Source organism: Xenopus laevis, chromosome 4S (assembly GCF_017654675.1).
Source record: "Xenopus laevis strain J_2021 chromosome 4S, Xenopus_laevis_v10.1, whole genome shotgun sequence".
In the NCBI taxonomy this organism is placed as follows: Eukaryota; Metazoa; Chordata; class Amphibia; order Anura; family Pipidae; genus Xenopus; species Xenopus laevis.
Genome location: NC_054378.1, coordinates 109,004,417 through 109,016,616, shown reverse-complemented (window position 1 = coordinate 109,016,616; position 12,200 = coordinate 109,004,417). Strand labels below are relative to the sequence as shown.

General features: G+C 41.5%; 1 protein-coding gene across 8 annotated transcripts in view; it reads right to left on the bottom strand.

Annotated features, from left to right (window-relative positions):
- Nucleotides 1–5,268, bottom strand: part of itpr1.S (inositol 1,4,5-trisphosphate receptor type 1 S homeolog) — a 136,702-nt gene extending 131,434 nt beyond the window's left edge. For 3 of the 8 annotated variants that reach the window (XM_041591266.1, XM_041591271.1, XM_041591270.1), the window contains exon 1: nucleotides 5,090–5,267. The gene's annotated coding sequence lies outside the window, so the exon portion shown is untranslated. 8 annotated transcript variants of the gene reach the window in all.
- Between the last annotated feature and the right edge of the window lie 6,932 nt (nucleotides 5,269–12,200).

Below are 12,200 nucleotides of genomic sequence, written 5' to 3'. Positions count from 1 at the left end.
GTCTACAGACGGCAGGAGAAAAGTTAGAGAGTTAACAGGTAGGTGTGTACTCCAAAGGACCATGCAAAGGCAAGAGTTGTGTGCAGGGGCTAATGCTAGAAAGCAGTATAAAAGCCAACAGGGGGCCAATCATTACAGTGGAGGGAGATGCGTTGGAAAAAAAGCAGCAACAATGATTTACGGTGGTCTAAGGCAGAGCAAAACCAAGCCGAAATATTGTGGAAAACTGGATATCAGATATAAAGTCCCACTGTTGGACTGGCCCACCGCGTACCAGGAAAACTCCCGGTGGGCCCAGGTGTCAGTGGGCCCTTGTGTTGCTAAATATTTGGCCTATTTCATGGCCATTCACTGTTTATATGAGAACAAATAGGTTAAATAGATGGAATAATAAGTTATAGTTTGTATAACTAAAAAAGAGACTAGGAGAATAGAGGTTAAGTGAGGAGAGGAATAATAATAGTACTGAGAGTGGGCCCCTGGTCTAAGGTTTTTGGGTGGGCCCCTGACACTGTTAAGTCCCACTACTACCAGCTACTGCAGTAATGAATCATGGTGCAACCACTACAAATAGGGTTGCCATCTGGCCGGTATTTTACCAGCCTGCCCGGTAAGAATTTTGTTTGATGCCAATGTTATTTATAGGTAAAAACAAATAAAATATAGGAAGGCTAGTATTTTTTTTCCAACTACAAAGCAAATCCCCCCCCCCCCCCCCAACTGCCTTCTACTACATTCCCGCCAGCTATAATGAAAAATCGCCAGCAGGATGACACTAATTTCTGAAGTCACCCGAAGTTTTCTCATGAGGCAACTTCGGAAACTAAAGGTGGCCATACACGGGCCGATAAAAGCTGCCGACAGACCGTGTCGGCAGCTTATTGGCCCGTGTATGGGGGCCCCCGACAGGCTTCCCCGATCGAGATCTGGCCGAAAGTCGGCCAGATCTCGATCGGATGGGATTAAAAATCCCGTCGGATCGCGGCCGCATCTGTTCGTTGATGCGGTCCCGCGATCCGACCGCCCGTTTGGCGAACGCTAGGATCCGATCGTTGGGCCCTAGGGCCCACGATCGGATCAGCCCGATATTGCCTACCTCAAGGTGGGCATATCGGAGGGAGATCCGCTCGTTTGGCGACATCGCCAAAACGAGCGGATCTATCCGTGTATGGCCACCTTAAGTGCCACGAGCGCCATCCTTCTTTTAATTATAGCCGGCGGGAAGGCAGTTCGGGGAGATTGTCGCCCCGAAGAAGAGGAGATTTGTCGTTGAGGCGACTAATTTCCCCGAATCTGCGTGTGTGCCCTTACCCTAAATGGAAAACCTATGAAGCTGGAAAAAAAACAAAACAAAAACATATAGCATCCCTTTGTGTGTTAGGCACGGGCACTTCTCAAAGGCATTTGGTATCAACCGATGGGACACTGCTATGAAATATGAATTCTATGGAGAGCTCAAGAGTGGAAGGGCTCAAGTTATGGCTGGAAAAAGCCCGACATCTCATAGGAGGCTGCTACTCCAAGTCTCAAGAATCCATAGTTGGGTAGAATTAGTGCAACTGATGGGAATGCAGCAGCCACAGCATGGAAGAGTTCACTACAGGATCAATGTGCACCAGGCAGCCTGATAGATTTTGCAAAAACTACATCCAGCAGCCTTAAAATGTCAATAAGATGCCGACAGTGTCAGCTACGTTTTAAAGGGGGTGTTCACTTTTGAGGTAACTTTTAGCATGTTAAAGAATGCCCAATTACGAGCAATTTGTCTTCATTATTTATATTTTCATTTATATTGTCATTTTCTGTTATTTGCCTTGCTCTTTTGCCTCTTCCCAGCTTTCAAAAGGGGGGTTATTGGCTCACCTACCAATCACTTTTTCAGTTGAGTTGTTTTCAGGTTGTTTTCCAGAAATAAAGACTTTTTAAATTACTTAACATTTTTTATTTTTTACCGTTTTTCCCCAAATTTAAGTTTAAAGTTTATTGTCCCTGTCTCCAGTATTTGAGTCTGGCAGCTCAGTAATTCAGGCGCAGATTCTGAACGGTTACAATTTTGCAACATTAAGTCGATACATTTCTCAGCAGCATCTCTAGAGTATAAGCAACTATTGTATCAATTCTAACAGTTGAAAGTCAGGGATTCTGCTCAGCAGGGACAAAATGTATCAACTAAATGTATCAATTTAGATGAGTTTACAGTGTCAGGACCCCCCCCTCCTTTCCAGAGCTGCTTTGGAAGGTGAAAAATTACACTTTAATATTAGAAAAACGGTCACACATAGAAAATAGAACGTAATTGGAAAAAGTCTATTTCTGGTGAACTATCTGAATTAAAAAATAAAAGTGTCAGAAAGTGAACAACCCCTTTAAAAAAATGCTTTGTAAGGCTACAATTTTATCTTAAATATCTATTGAAGACTCCGCTATTCATAATCCAGTCTCTTGTTCAAAGCAATGCATGGTTGCTAGGGTGATTTACTTGGCAACCAGACTGCTGAAATGGTAAACCGGAGAGCTGCTGGATATAAAGCTAAATAACAAAAAAACATGAATAATAAAAAATTAAAACCATTTGCAAATTGTCATAGAATATCACTTTCTACAGGACACTAAAATTTAATTTAAAGGTGAACAGCTGCTTTAAAGTTCACAACTAGAAAGTAAGGAATGGCACAAGGGCTGAAAGGTCCATACATAGAGTCTGCTGTATAAACAGCGAGCCTGCAAATTCAATCATAGACAAGCATCAAAGTCAAGACGATAATGAAGAAGCAGTCACTCGGGAATGTGCTTAAAGGGAAACTATCGCGAAAATGAAAATTTCGTGTTCATCATACTGAAATAAGAAATTTTATAAATACAATCAATAAAAAAGTCTGCATTGTTTCTGAAATAAATCAAGTTAATCTTTAATATTCCTCTCTCAGCATCTGTTTCTCTTCATTCTGTCTTCATGCAGCAGTTGGGTGTCAGATATTCATTGACCGTTAGATCCAATATATCTTAAGGTGGCCATACACGGATAGATCCGCTCGTTTTGGCGATGTCGCCAAACGAGCGGATCTCCCTCCGATATGCCCACCTTGAGGTGGACAATATCGGCCTGATCCGATCGTGGGCCCTAGGGCCCAACGATCGGATCCTAGCGTTCGCCAAACGGGCGGTCGGATCGCGGGACCGCATCAACGAACAGATGCGGCCGCGATCCGACGGGATTTTTAATCCGATCGAGATCTGGCCGACTTTCGGCCAGATCTCGATCGGGGAAGCCCGTCGGGGGCCCCCATACACGGGCCAATAAGCTGCCGACACGGTCTGTCGGCAGCTTTTATCGGCCCGTGTATGGCCACCTTTATAGGGGGGGACTCAATTTACTTAGAAGCATTATTACAGCTCACTCTATTAAAATCACCAGAAATCCTGTCTTTCTACATGCAGGATTTGTGCAAAACACAGTTACTGTGTTAGTTTATTTTTATTAGGGATGCACAGAATCCAGGATTCGGTTCAGGATTCGGCCTTTTTCAGCAGGATTCAAATGTTTTCCCTTTCCTAATCTGCATATGCAAATTAGGATTATGTTCGGTATTCGGCCGAATCTTTCACAAAAGATTCGGAGGTTCAGTCGAATCCAAAATAGTGGATTCAGTGCATCCCTAATTTTTATAGATTTGGTTTGTACTGGAACCCGTTATTTGAGTGAGCTGTAATACATCTGCTAGGAAAAGAAGCCCCTACCTGTAAGATATATTGGATCTAACTGTCAATGAATATCTGACACCCAACTGCCCAATGAAGACAGAATGAAGAGAAACAGATGCTGAGAGAGGGATAGTGAAGAATTTTTAATTGATTGTATTTAGAAAGTTTCTTATCTCAGTATGATGAAGCTTATATTACAATTTCATTTTCACGATGGTTCCCCTTTATAGGAAATTAGCATGGACCCCTGTGCCCATATTCCCGGCCCTTACATGTAACAGGGATCAGCCAAGTTTGAACAAAATGCGTGGGGTGCAGGGATTTAGTACAGAACAGTGTAAATAGTACCTCGATATACAGAAACCAGTAGAGACAGGGAAAAAGAGTTACTAGTGCCTGCAAGTAAAAGATACAGTAATTAGAACAGCCAGGATACATTTCGGCTCAGCAACAGCTGGAGATCTGCATAATTATATAAAAGAACAGAGAGAAGAGACGAGATGATCAATAATAGCTACATTATTGCAAAATTATAGGAAAGACACACATATATCCATTATCCAGAAAGCTCCGAATTAAGGAAAGGTGATTTACATAGACCCCACTTTAATCAAACACTTAATTTTTAAAAATGATTTTCTTTTTCTAATAAAACTGTAGCTTGTAGTGATGGATGAATAAATTCAAATTCGCAGCGATTTTCCGTGGTTCGCAGCCAGGCAATAAAAGAAAAATCTGGACACGCGTCGGAATAGTCGCTCTCGTCAAACCTGACGCGCGGGGGTAATATTCGGACGCCCATTTGACGTTAACGCGGGCGTCAAAATTGACGCAAGCGTCAAATTCTCACAAACTGAGCTGGCGTCAAAATTTTCGTAATGGGACAAATTCTTGATCCCAAGATTAAACCAATCCTTATAGGAGGCAAAACCAACCCCACTGTGTTTAATCTGGGTATAAATAATTCAGTTTTAGTTATGGAGATCTAAATTACAGAAAGATCCCTTCTCTGGAAAACCCCAGCATTCTGGATAACAGATTCCATACCTGTATCACTTCTTATGAAGATGTAAGGTAAAGGAATGTGTGAGCAGAGAATCAATCCCTTCTTTTATCTTTAGGAGTGTTTGGGTAGCCCACAATGGGACGACACCAAGTGAAGGGGTGAGTGGTTGAGAGAATCTCCTTTTTTTAAGTGAAAGAGCCCAGTGTTCAGCTTATGCTTCTCCCCCCCAAAAGCAGCGCGTTTGGTGTATGCTGGGAGACTAAGATGAAGCAGTTGGCGAGCATAGAATGTTCTCTATTTTCATGTGAACCGAGACTACAACATCCCCCACACATATACGAGGAGACATGCACACATATAATACAAATCAGTGTTCACTACCTGACACAAAAAATAGTCCCAGCTCCGCGCTTGTCTCCTTCTACTTTCGTTCCCGCAGACCCCAAGTTTCTGGCAAATCCATAGTCCGTAAGTTTAGCGTTTCATCCTTCCCATCCAACCTCACCGCCTGCCATCAGCCAGGCTCTGTCCCCCGCCTCCTCAAACTCTCGCTTTATGTATCACGCAAAGCAGTCGGGCCTTGTAGTCCTTATAACTTCCCCAGCCCGTTTGAAATATGAAGGAGTAGCAGGAGAATGAACTACGATTCCCAGCATTCACCGGGTCACCAACCAGGCTACAGCGCCTCTGAGGAGACTGATTGAATCCCGTTACTTGCAGCATGCGATAACTTTTTCTGGCCGTTGATTGGTCGAGGCGCCGTTGACGTCACTGTCTCAATTTTGTCTAGAAGTTTAAAGCACAGAATGAACAGCAGGGGTGTGTTTAGGTGCGTGTTACTTAAATGTGGTTTCTTAAGAGCAAATGTAACAGTAAGGAGCTTTTCCAAATACATGAATTACAAATTGCAGTGGTTTTAACAGTATGTAGCCATTTAATGATAAAGTCTCTGCACTTCCGGTTCTCCCTCATGAAACAATGTAGCAAAAGCCACCCTGAAGGAGAACTGCCTCATGCTGACACTTGTGCAACATACAGAACCAGGAAGTAGAAATGGATCAAGAAATATAGATTTCAAATTTACCTAGAAACTGTTTAAATAATACATATCAAAAAAGTTGGTTATTTCCCTTAAAGAGGTTTTTCACCTTTAAATGAACTTTGTTTGATGTAGAGAGTGATATTATGAAACAATTTGCAATTGGTTTTAGTTTTTTATTATTTGTGGTTTTTTAGTTATTTCGTTTTTTTTTTATTCAGCAGCTCTCCTGTTTGCAATTTTGTTAATCTGGTTGCTAGGGTCCCGATTACCCTAGCAACTATGCATTGACTTCAATAAGAGACTGAAATATGATTAAGAGAGGCCTGAATAGAAAGATGATTAATAAAATGTAGGTATAATGATAAATGTGTAGCCGTACAGAGCATATGTTGTTTAGATGGGGTCAGTGACCCCCATTTGAAAGCTGGAAAGAGTCAAAAGAAGAAGGCAAATAATTTGAAAAGTATAAGAAAGAAAAAATTAAACATTAAAAAATGAATTGAAAAGTTACTTAGAATTAACCATTCTGTAACATACTAAACGTCAACTTAAAGGGGTTGTTATGCTTTTAGATTACTTTTAATTATGATGTAGAGAGTGTTCTGAGACAATTTGCAATTGGTTTTCATTTTTTTTTATTTGTGGTTTTATTTAGCTTTTTATTCAGCAGCTCTTCAATTTGCATCTTAACCAATCTGGTAACTAGGGTGCAAATTACCCCAGCAATTGATTTGAATAAAGGACTGGAATATGAATATGAGAGGCCTGAATAGAAGGATCAGTTATAAAAAGTAACAAGAACATTTGTAGCCTTATGGTGGCCATACACAGGGAGATCCGCTCGTTTGTCGACAAACGAGGGGATCTCTCTAAATGCCCACATTGTGGTGTGGATCAGAATGACCATATGGACAGTCGGATCCAATTAACGAACAGATGTGGCTGTGATCCATATCTGCCTGATCGACATCTGCCCTACTTTCAGCCAGATATCGATCAGGGAAGCCCGTCGAAGAGCCCCCCACACGGGCCAATAAGATGCCGACTCTTATCGGCCCATGTACAGGGGCCTTAACAGAGCACTTGTTTTTTAGAAGGGAGTCAGCGATGCCCATTTGAAAGCTGCAAAGAGTCAGAAGAAAAAGGCAAATAACTATAAAACTATAAAACATAAATAATGGAAACCAATTGAAAAATTGCTTAGAATTGGCTGTACTATAACATAATAAACGTTACCTTAAAGTTTAACCACGCTATTTTTTTGTAGCGTTCCCCTTTATGTGTAGTTTTTTGGGGGGTGCTGTAAGCAAACAATAAATAGGGGTCCCTTTTGTAAAAGACTAACAAGTAAATACTTGGAACATATCAAAGTAGGTGCTCAACATTAGCTCAACAGCATGGTTTTCAGATGGAAGCTGCCACTGACGTTCAGAGTAAATAATTAGCCAGTGAACAAACACTGAAAGCTGGTGAATTACTCACGCCATGGCCACAAAGTGTGTCCCACTAAAGGAAGCCTTACAAAAGGTAGTGGTACCAAAACGGTGCCACTAAATTGGGGGCCACCTCCCCAATCATATCATTTTCTAGTTTCACAAGTGCCTTTAGATCAGGGGTGTCCAACCTGTGGCCCAATCCAGGAAACGTGAATGTTTTCCAAGTCCAGTTGCCATAATTTCCGGTGTATAGCACAAAAGTGACACGTTCCCAATGCACCTACTGAATAACAGCACTGAGGGAACCCTGGAACTACCATCTTTTCCAGACCAGACGGTAACTCCAGGGTTCCCTCAGTGCCCTGCATCAATATCAGTCGCATGCATCACTCTAGCACCAAACATCGGAATTGATGCCAGTGCAATTATGCTCATTTTAATGCATTGGCTTTAATTGCGTCAGGCACAAAACAGGTTATTTCCATTAATTAATGCAATCAAGTTTTTCCAGCTCAGTTATCTTCATTAATATTATGGCCATCGAGACATAAACTCAATGGCCATTAATCACAATTTTAAAAATAATTTATATATAAAAACTGATAAATCTGTAGTATGCTAAATGAATCCTGGAACATACTGGGTTTCGGCCCCCAATGTGCGTGTGTGCCCATGCGTGATCAAGAATAAGTGCCCGCTTGCAGTTGCGCTGAAAATGGGGAGGGAGGTAAAAGTTCATGGGGGCAGCGTGGGGGACAAGGGCTCAGACTAGGGGTAGGTTAAAGAAGAGGTATATGTCTAGTGCCCCCTACAATTGTGCCCTATGCATGTGCATCTTCTACCTACCCCTAGTTCCAGCCAGGCTGAGTTTCATGCAGTTTCAGTATGCTGCTGCCCAGGGCTACCTTTAGATTTTGTTTAAGTAAAGAGACTAAATGGGACCTCAATATTTATCAAAAGAAGGGTGGCTGGCTAACCTACAGTATGGCCATCCAGCTATAATTGATATATATTTGTCTCTTAGTGGCTGCTGGCTGGGAACTGTACATCAACAGTAGCAGCAGCTAAAAAGCTGTAGGTTAACATTACCAGTGTTATTGATAGAAAATATTATGCTAAAAATTTGCTCTGCAATAAACTGCAGATCATAAAACTATCAGCATGAGGTCCATTCCTGCAGAAATAGAGTTTACATGATGCCTTTTATATGCTTCATCTAAACTGGTCCCTATTGCTGCCCTCAGAAGGGCCATGCTGGAGTGCTGTCCAAATTGCTTTCTTTTTTAATATATATTTAGTCCAGAAAGTGGTGCTCTTCCGTAGCTATCTACTAGTTTATGTAACAGCATTATAATATATAGATGCACACTCGGGACTTGAAATAAAGTTAAAAAAAAGAAAAAGTATTTGACAACATTTTGGTCTCTTTATGAGACCTTTATCAAGCCATACAGAGTTGATCTCTCCACCATACAGATGATCACATACTGATACCTTTTTTACACTCACTGATGATGTCATACAGGTGATTGCACTTAGGTATTCAAATAATTAGGGTGGAGGGGTCAACTCTGTGGGGGTAATTTATCAACAATGAGCAAATTTGCCCATGGGCAGTAACCCATGGCAACTAGAGATGTGAGAGCCGGCCCGATACCCGCAGGATCCGCGGGTTTACCTGCGGGTCTGGTGGGTTCGGGCCGACCTTGTACCCCCCTTTCCGGGTTGAGCTCTTCTGACCAGTGGCGGAACTACCGGGGGAGCAGGGGGTGCGGGCGGGCCCCCCTCAGGGTCCATAAGGAGGGGGGCGGGGCCCGGCTGCGTGTCACGCACCAGGACCCGCCCCCCCTAGTTACGTTACTGCTTCTGACTGCTCTCCTCGCCCGCAACCTTACAAATACCGACTTACGACTTCCAGGTTGAATTTTTATAGACGCGCGCAGGTCTATAAAAGGTACCTGGAAGTCAGACACGGACGGGCACGGGTGGACGGAGGGTTACGGGCGGGTCAGTGTCGGGAAAATCTTGACCCGCCAGGCCTGGACTGGCAACATGTGTCTTCTGGCAAATGCCAGAGGGGCTGCCATAAGATGCCATAGATTGTGACTAGTGGGCGGGTCAGGTGCTGATTGGGCCACTCTGTACTTGTAATGCCTAGGCCTATTTTGACTCGCGGTCCAGACCTGTGACCCGCATATCACTAATGGCAACCAATCAAAGTCTTTCATTTATTGTTCTACTTGCAGCTGGCTTTAACCAGCCAATCACCGATTGGTTGCTATGGGGAACTGCCAATGGGCAATTTGGCCCATGTTGATAATTGAGCCCCTGTGTGTCTCGAAAAAGATTTCATAGTCAAGAGACTGAAACGTTGACAAATAAATCAATTATTGCTATATGTTAAAGTCCCAGCGTTGCAGGTAGGACCAGCAGACGTCTAAATAAGTAATAAATGTGTTCACATCCCATTTGTGTCCAACGTTTCGACCCTTATTAGGAATTAGGTACAGTATGTGAATAAATATTTTTTTTATCTAGAGTGTGCTTGTCCTACTTGCAAAGCTGTACATATTTTTGACTGTGCACCTCGAACAAAAAGCATAGATAGCGTGCATGCAATATCTATATATATTTATTTAATAAATAGACGAAGGATCAGCACACTCTTTAAAGGTGAATGCTTGCTCTTTTATTGAGATAGCATCTTATGATGATTATAAGGTGGTTGTGGAACTACTAAGTGACTTTTAACATCCATATACAGGTATATACATCAGTGCCATATCTGGGCCTTTCTGGTGCACTCATGAGTGAAGACACTCACAGTGCCCCCATGGATTTGTATTTTTTTCTGCACATGTAAGAACCAATTCTCACTGTTATTTTTTTTTTTTTAGGAAATCAAATATTCTGGGTTCTTTGTGTTTCAGGTAGGACAAGATGTACATAATTTCACTGTGTAGAAATGTATCAGTGCAGTATGCATACCAAACTAAGGATATGTAATATGTGATATTGTCGTGAATATATATATATATATATATATATATATATATATATATATATATATATATATATATATATATATATATATATTAGATCTCAAGGGACATTTGTCACAGTCATAACCTTAGGATGCCTCTCACGGAAATACACTGCACTTAACGGGATAACATAAAGCCCCCAAAGAACCATTGCTTCTTTAGTTTGTATTAAAACATATTTCCGCTATATTAATTGGTCTGGTGCCATGCCTCTAGTGACTTGTGTAGATCCTATTAGCATTAATGAATATGAGCTGGGGATTTGCAGCCCCTTGTAACAAACTGTGCAGGTTCCATATGTAAGGTGTCTGTCCTCAGTGTCCTGTGAGGAGGAGGCAAATGTAACTTTGTAGCATAGTGTGCCCATAAACATGCTGGGGATAGTTTTATTTTATAGAAAAAACTCAATTATCTATGCTGCTTGTAGTTAATGCTGGGAGCAGTATTATAGAATAATATTATAGGGAATTCTAAAAATCTACATGTCCATAATTCATGCTGGAAAAAATGGGCACAGCATTTAAAACAGTGCGTCACCAAAATTCCCTCTACTGCCCAGTCTTGGAGCCAGACGTTCTATAATTAACCAAGCTGATCCACAAGTTTAACAGCTCTGCCATAAACATGTCAGTATAAATTTCTTTATCATGAATCTCAGGCAAAGGTGATGGACCTCATACCCTGAACCCGGAAGTGGAAGTTTAGGAAATTGCTAGTGGTATAATGTAAGCTTGGCTTATAGTAGAATCTGGGGGTACAAGTAACTCGTCCTAGGGGTAAATATTTGCCACCCCTGCTGGACTGGCCCATAGCATTATTGGTCTGGAGTAAGAAGTTATTTCCTCTTTAAAGTAGGATGTAGGGATGTACCGAATCCAGGATTCGGTTCGGGATTCGGCCAGGATACAACCTTTTTTAGCAGGATTCGGATTCGTCTGAATCCTTCTGCCTGGCTGATTCCGAATCTTAATTTGCAAATTAGGATGTGACTTTTTGTCACAAGACAAGGAAGTAAAAAATGTTTTCCCCTGCCCACCCCTAATTTGCATATGCAAATTCAGATTTATTTGTTCTTTGGCCGAATCTTTCACGAATCTTTCACGAATGATTCGGCCGAATCCAAAATAGTGGATTTGACACATCTTACAATTAACTTTTAACAGACAGTGAAAATGTTATTCTTAAACAACTTGTATTTGTTTTTTATTTTGGTGGTTTTTAGATCATTTTTGTTCTGCATCTCTTCCATTTTAACATGCCCTAGCAACCAGAACGTGATTGGATGACTGGCTAAAGAATGAATGGGGTGTATCCCGAAAGACGATAAACTATTCAATGGAATATTACATTTCCACAATGAATTTGCTTTCTGGTTGCTAGGGTTAATAACCCCAGCAACCAAACAGTACATTTTAGGTTGGAGTGATGTGGAGGAGAAAAGCAAAAAAAAAATAAAGTCAATTTGTAAAGTCATGATTGATTACTCTTGAGACTTGATTACTCAAGTCTACACAATTATAAGGGGCACATTTACTATGGGTTGAATATCGAGGGTTAATTAACCCTCAATATTGGACCATCGAAGTTAATTCCTTCGATTTGGAATATCGAAGTCGAAGGATTTACCGCAAATCGTTGGATCGAACGATCGAACGATTAAATCCTTCGAATCGAAGATTTTCCTTACATCAGAAATTGCTAGGAAAGCCTATGGGGACCTTCCCCATAGCCTAACATTGGTGCTCGGTAGGTTTTAGGTGGCGAAGTAGGTGGTCGAAGTTTTTTTAAAGAGACAGTACTTCGACTATCGAATGGTTGAATAGTCAAGCGATTTTTAGTTTGAATCGTTCGATTCGAAGTCGTAGTCGAAGGTCGAAGTAGCCAATTCGATGGTCGAAGTAGCCAAAAAAATACTTTGAAATTCGAAGCATTTTTCCTTCTAATCCTTCACTCAAGCTAAGTAAATGTGC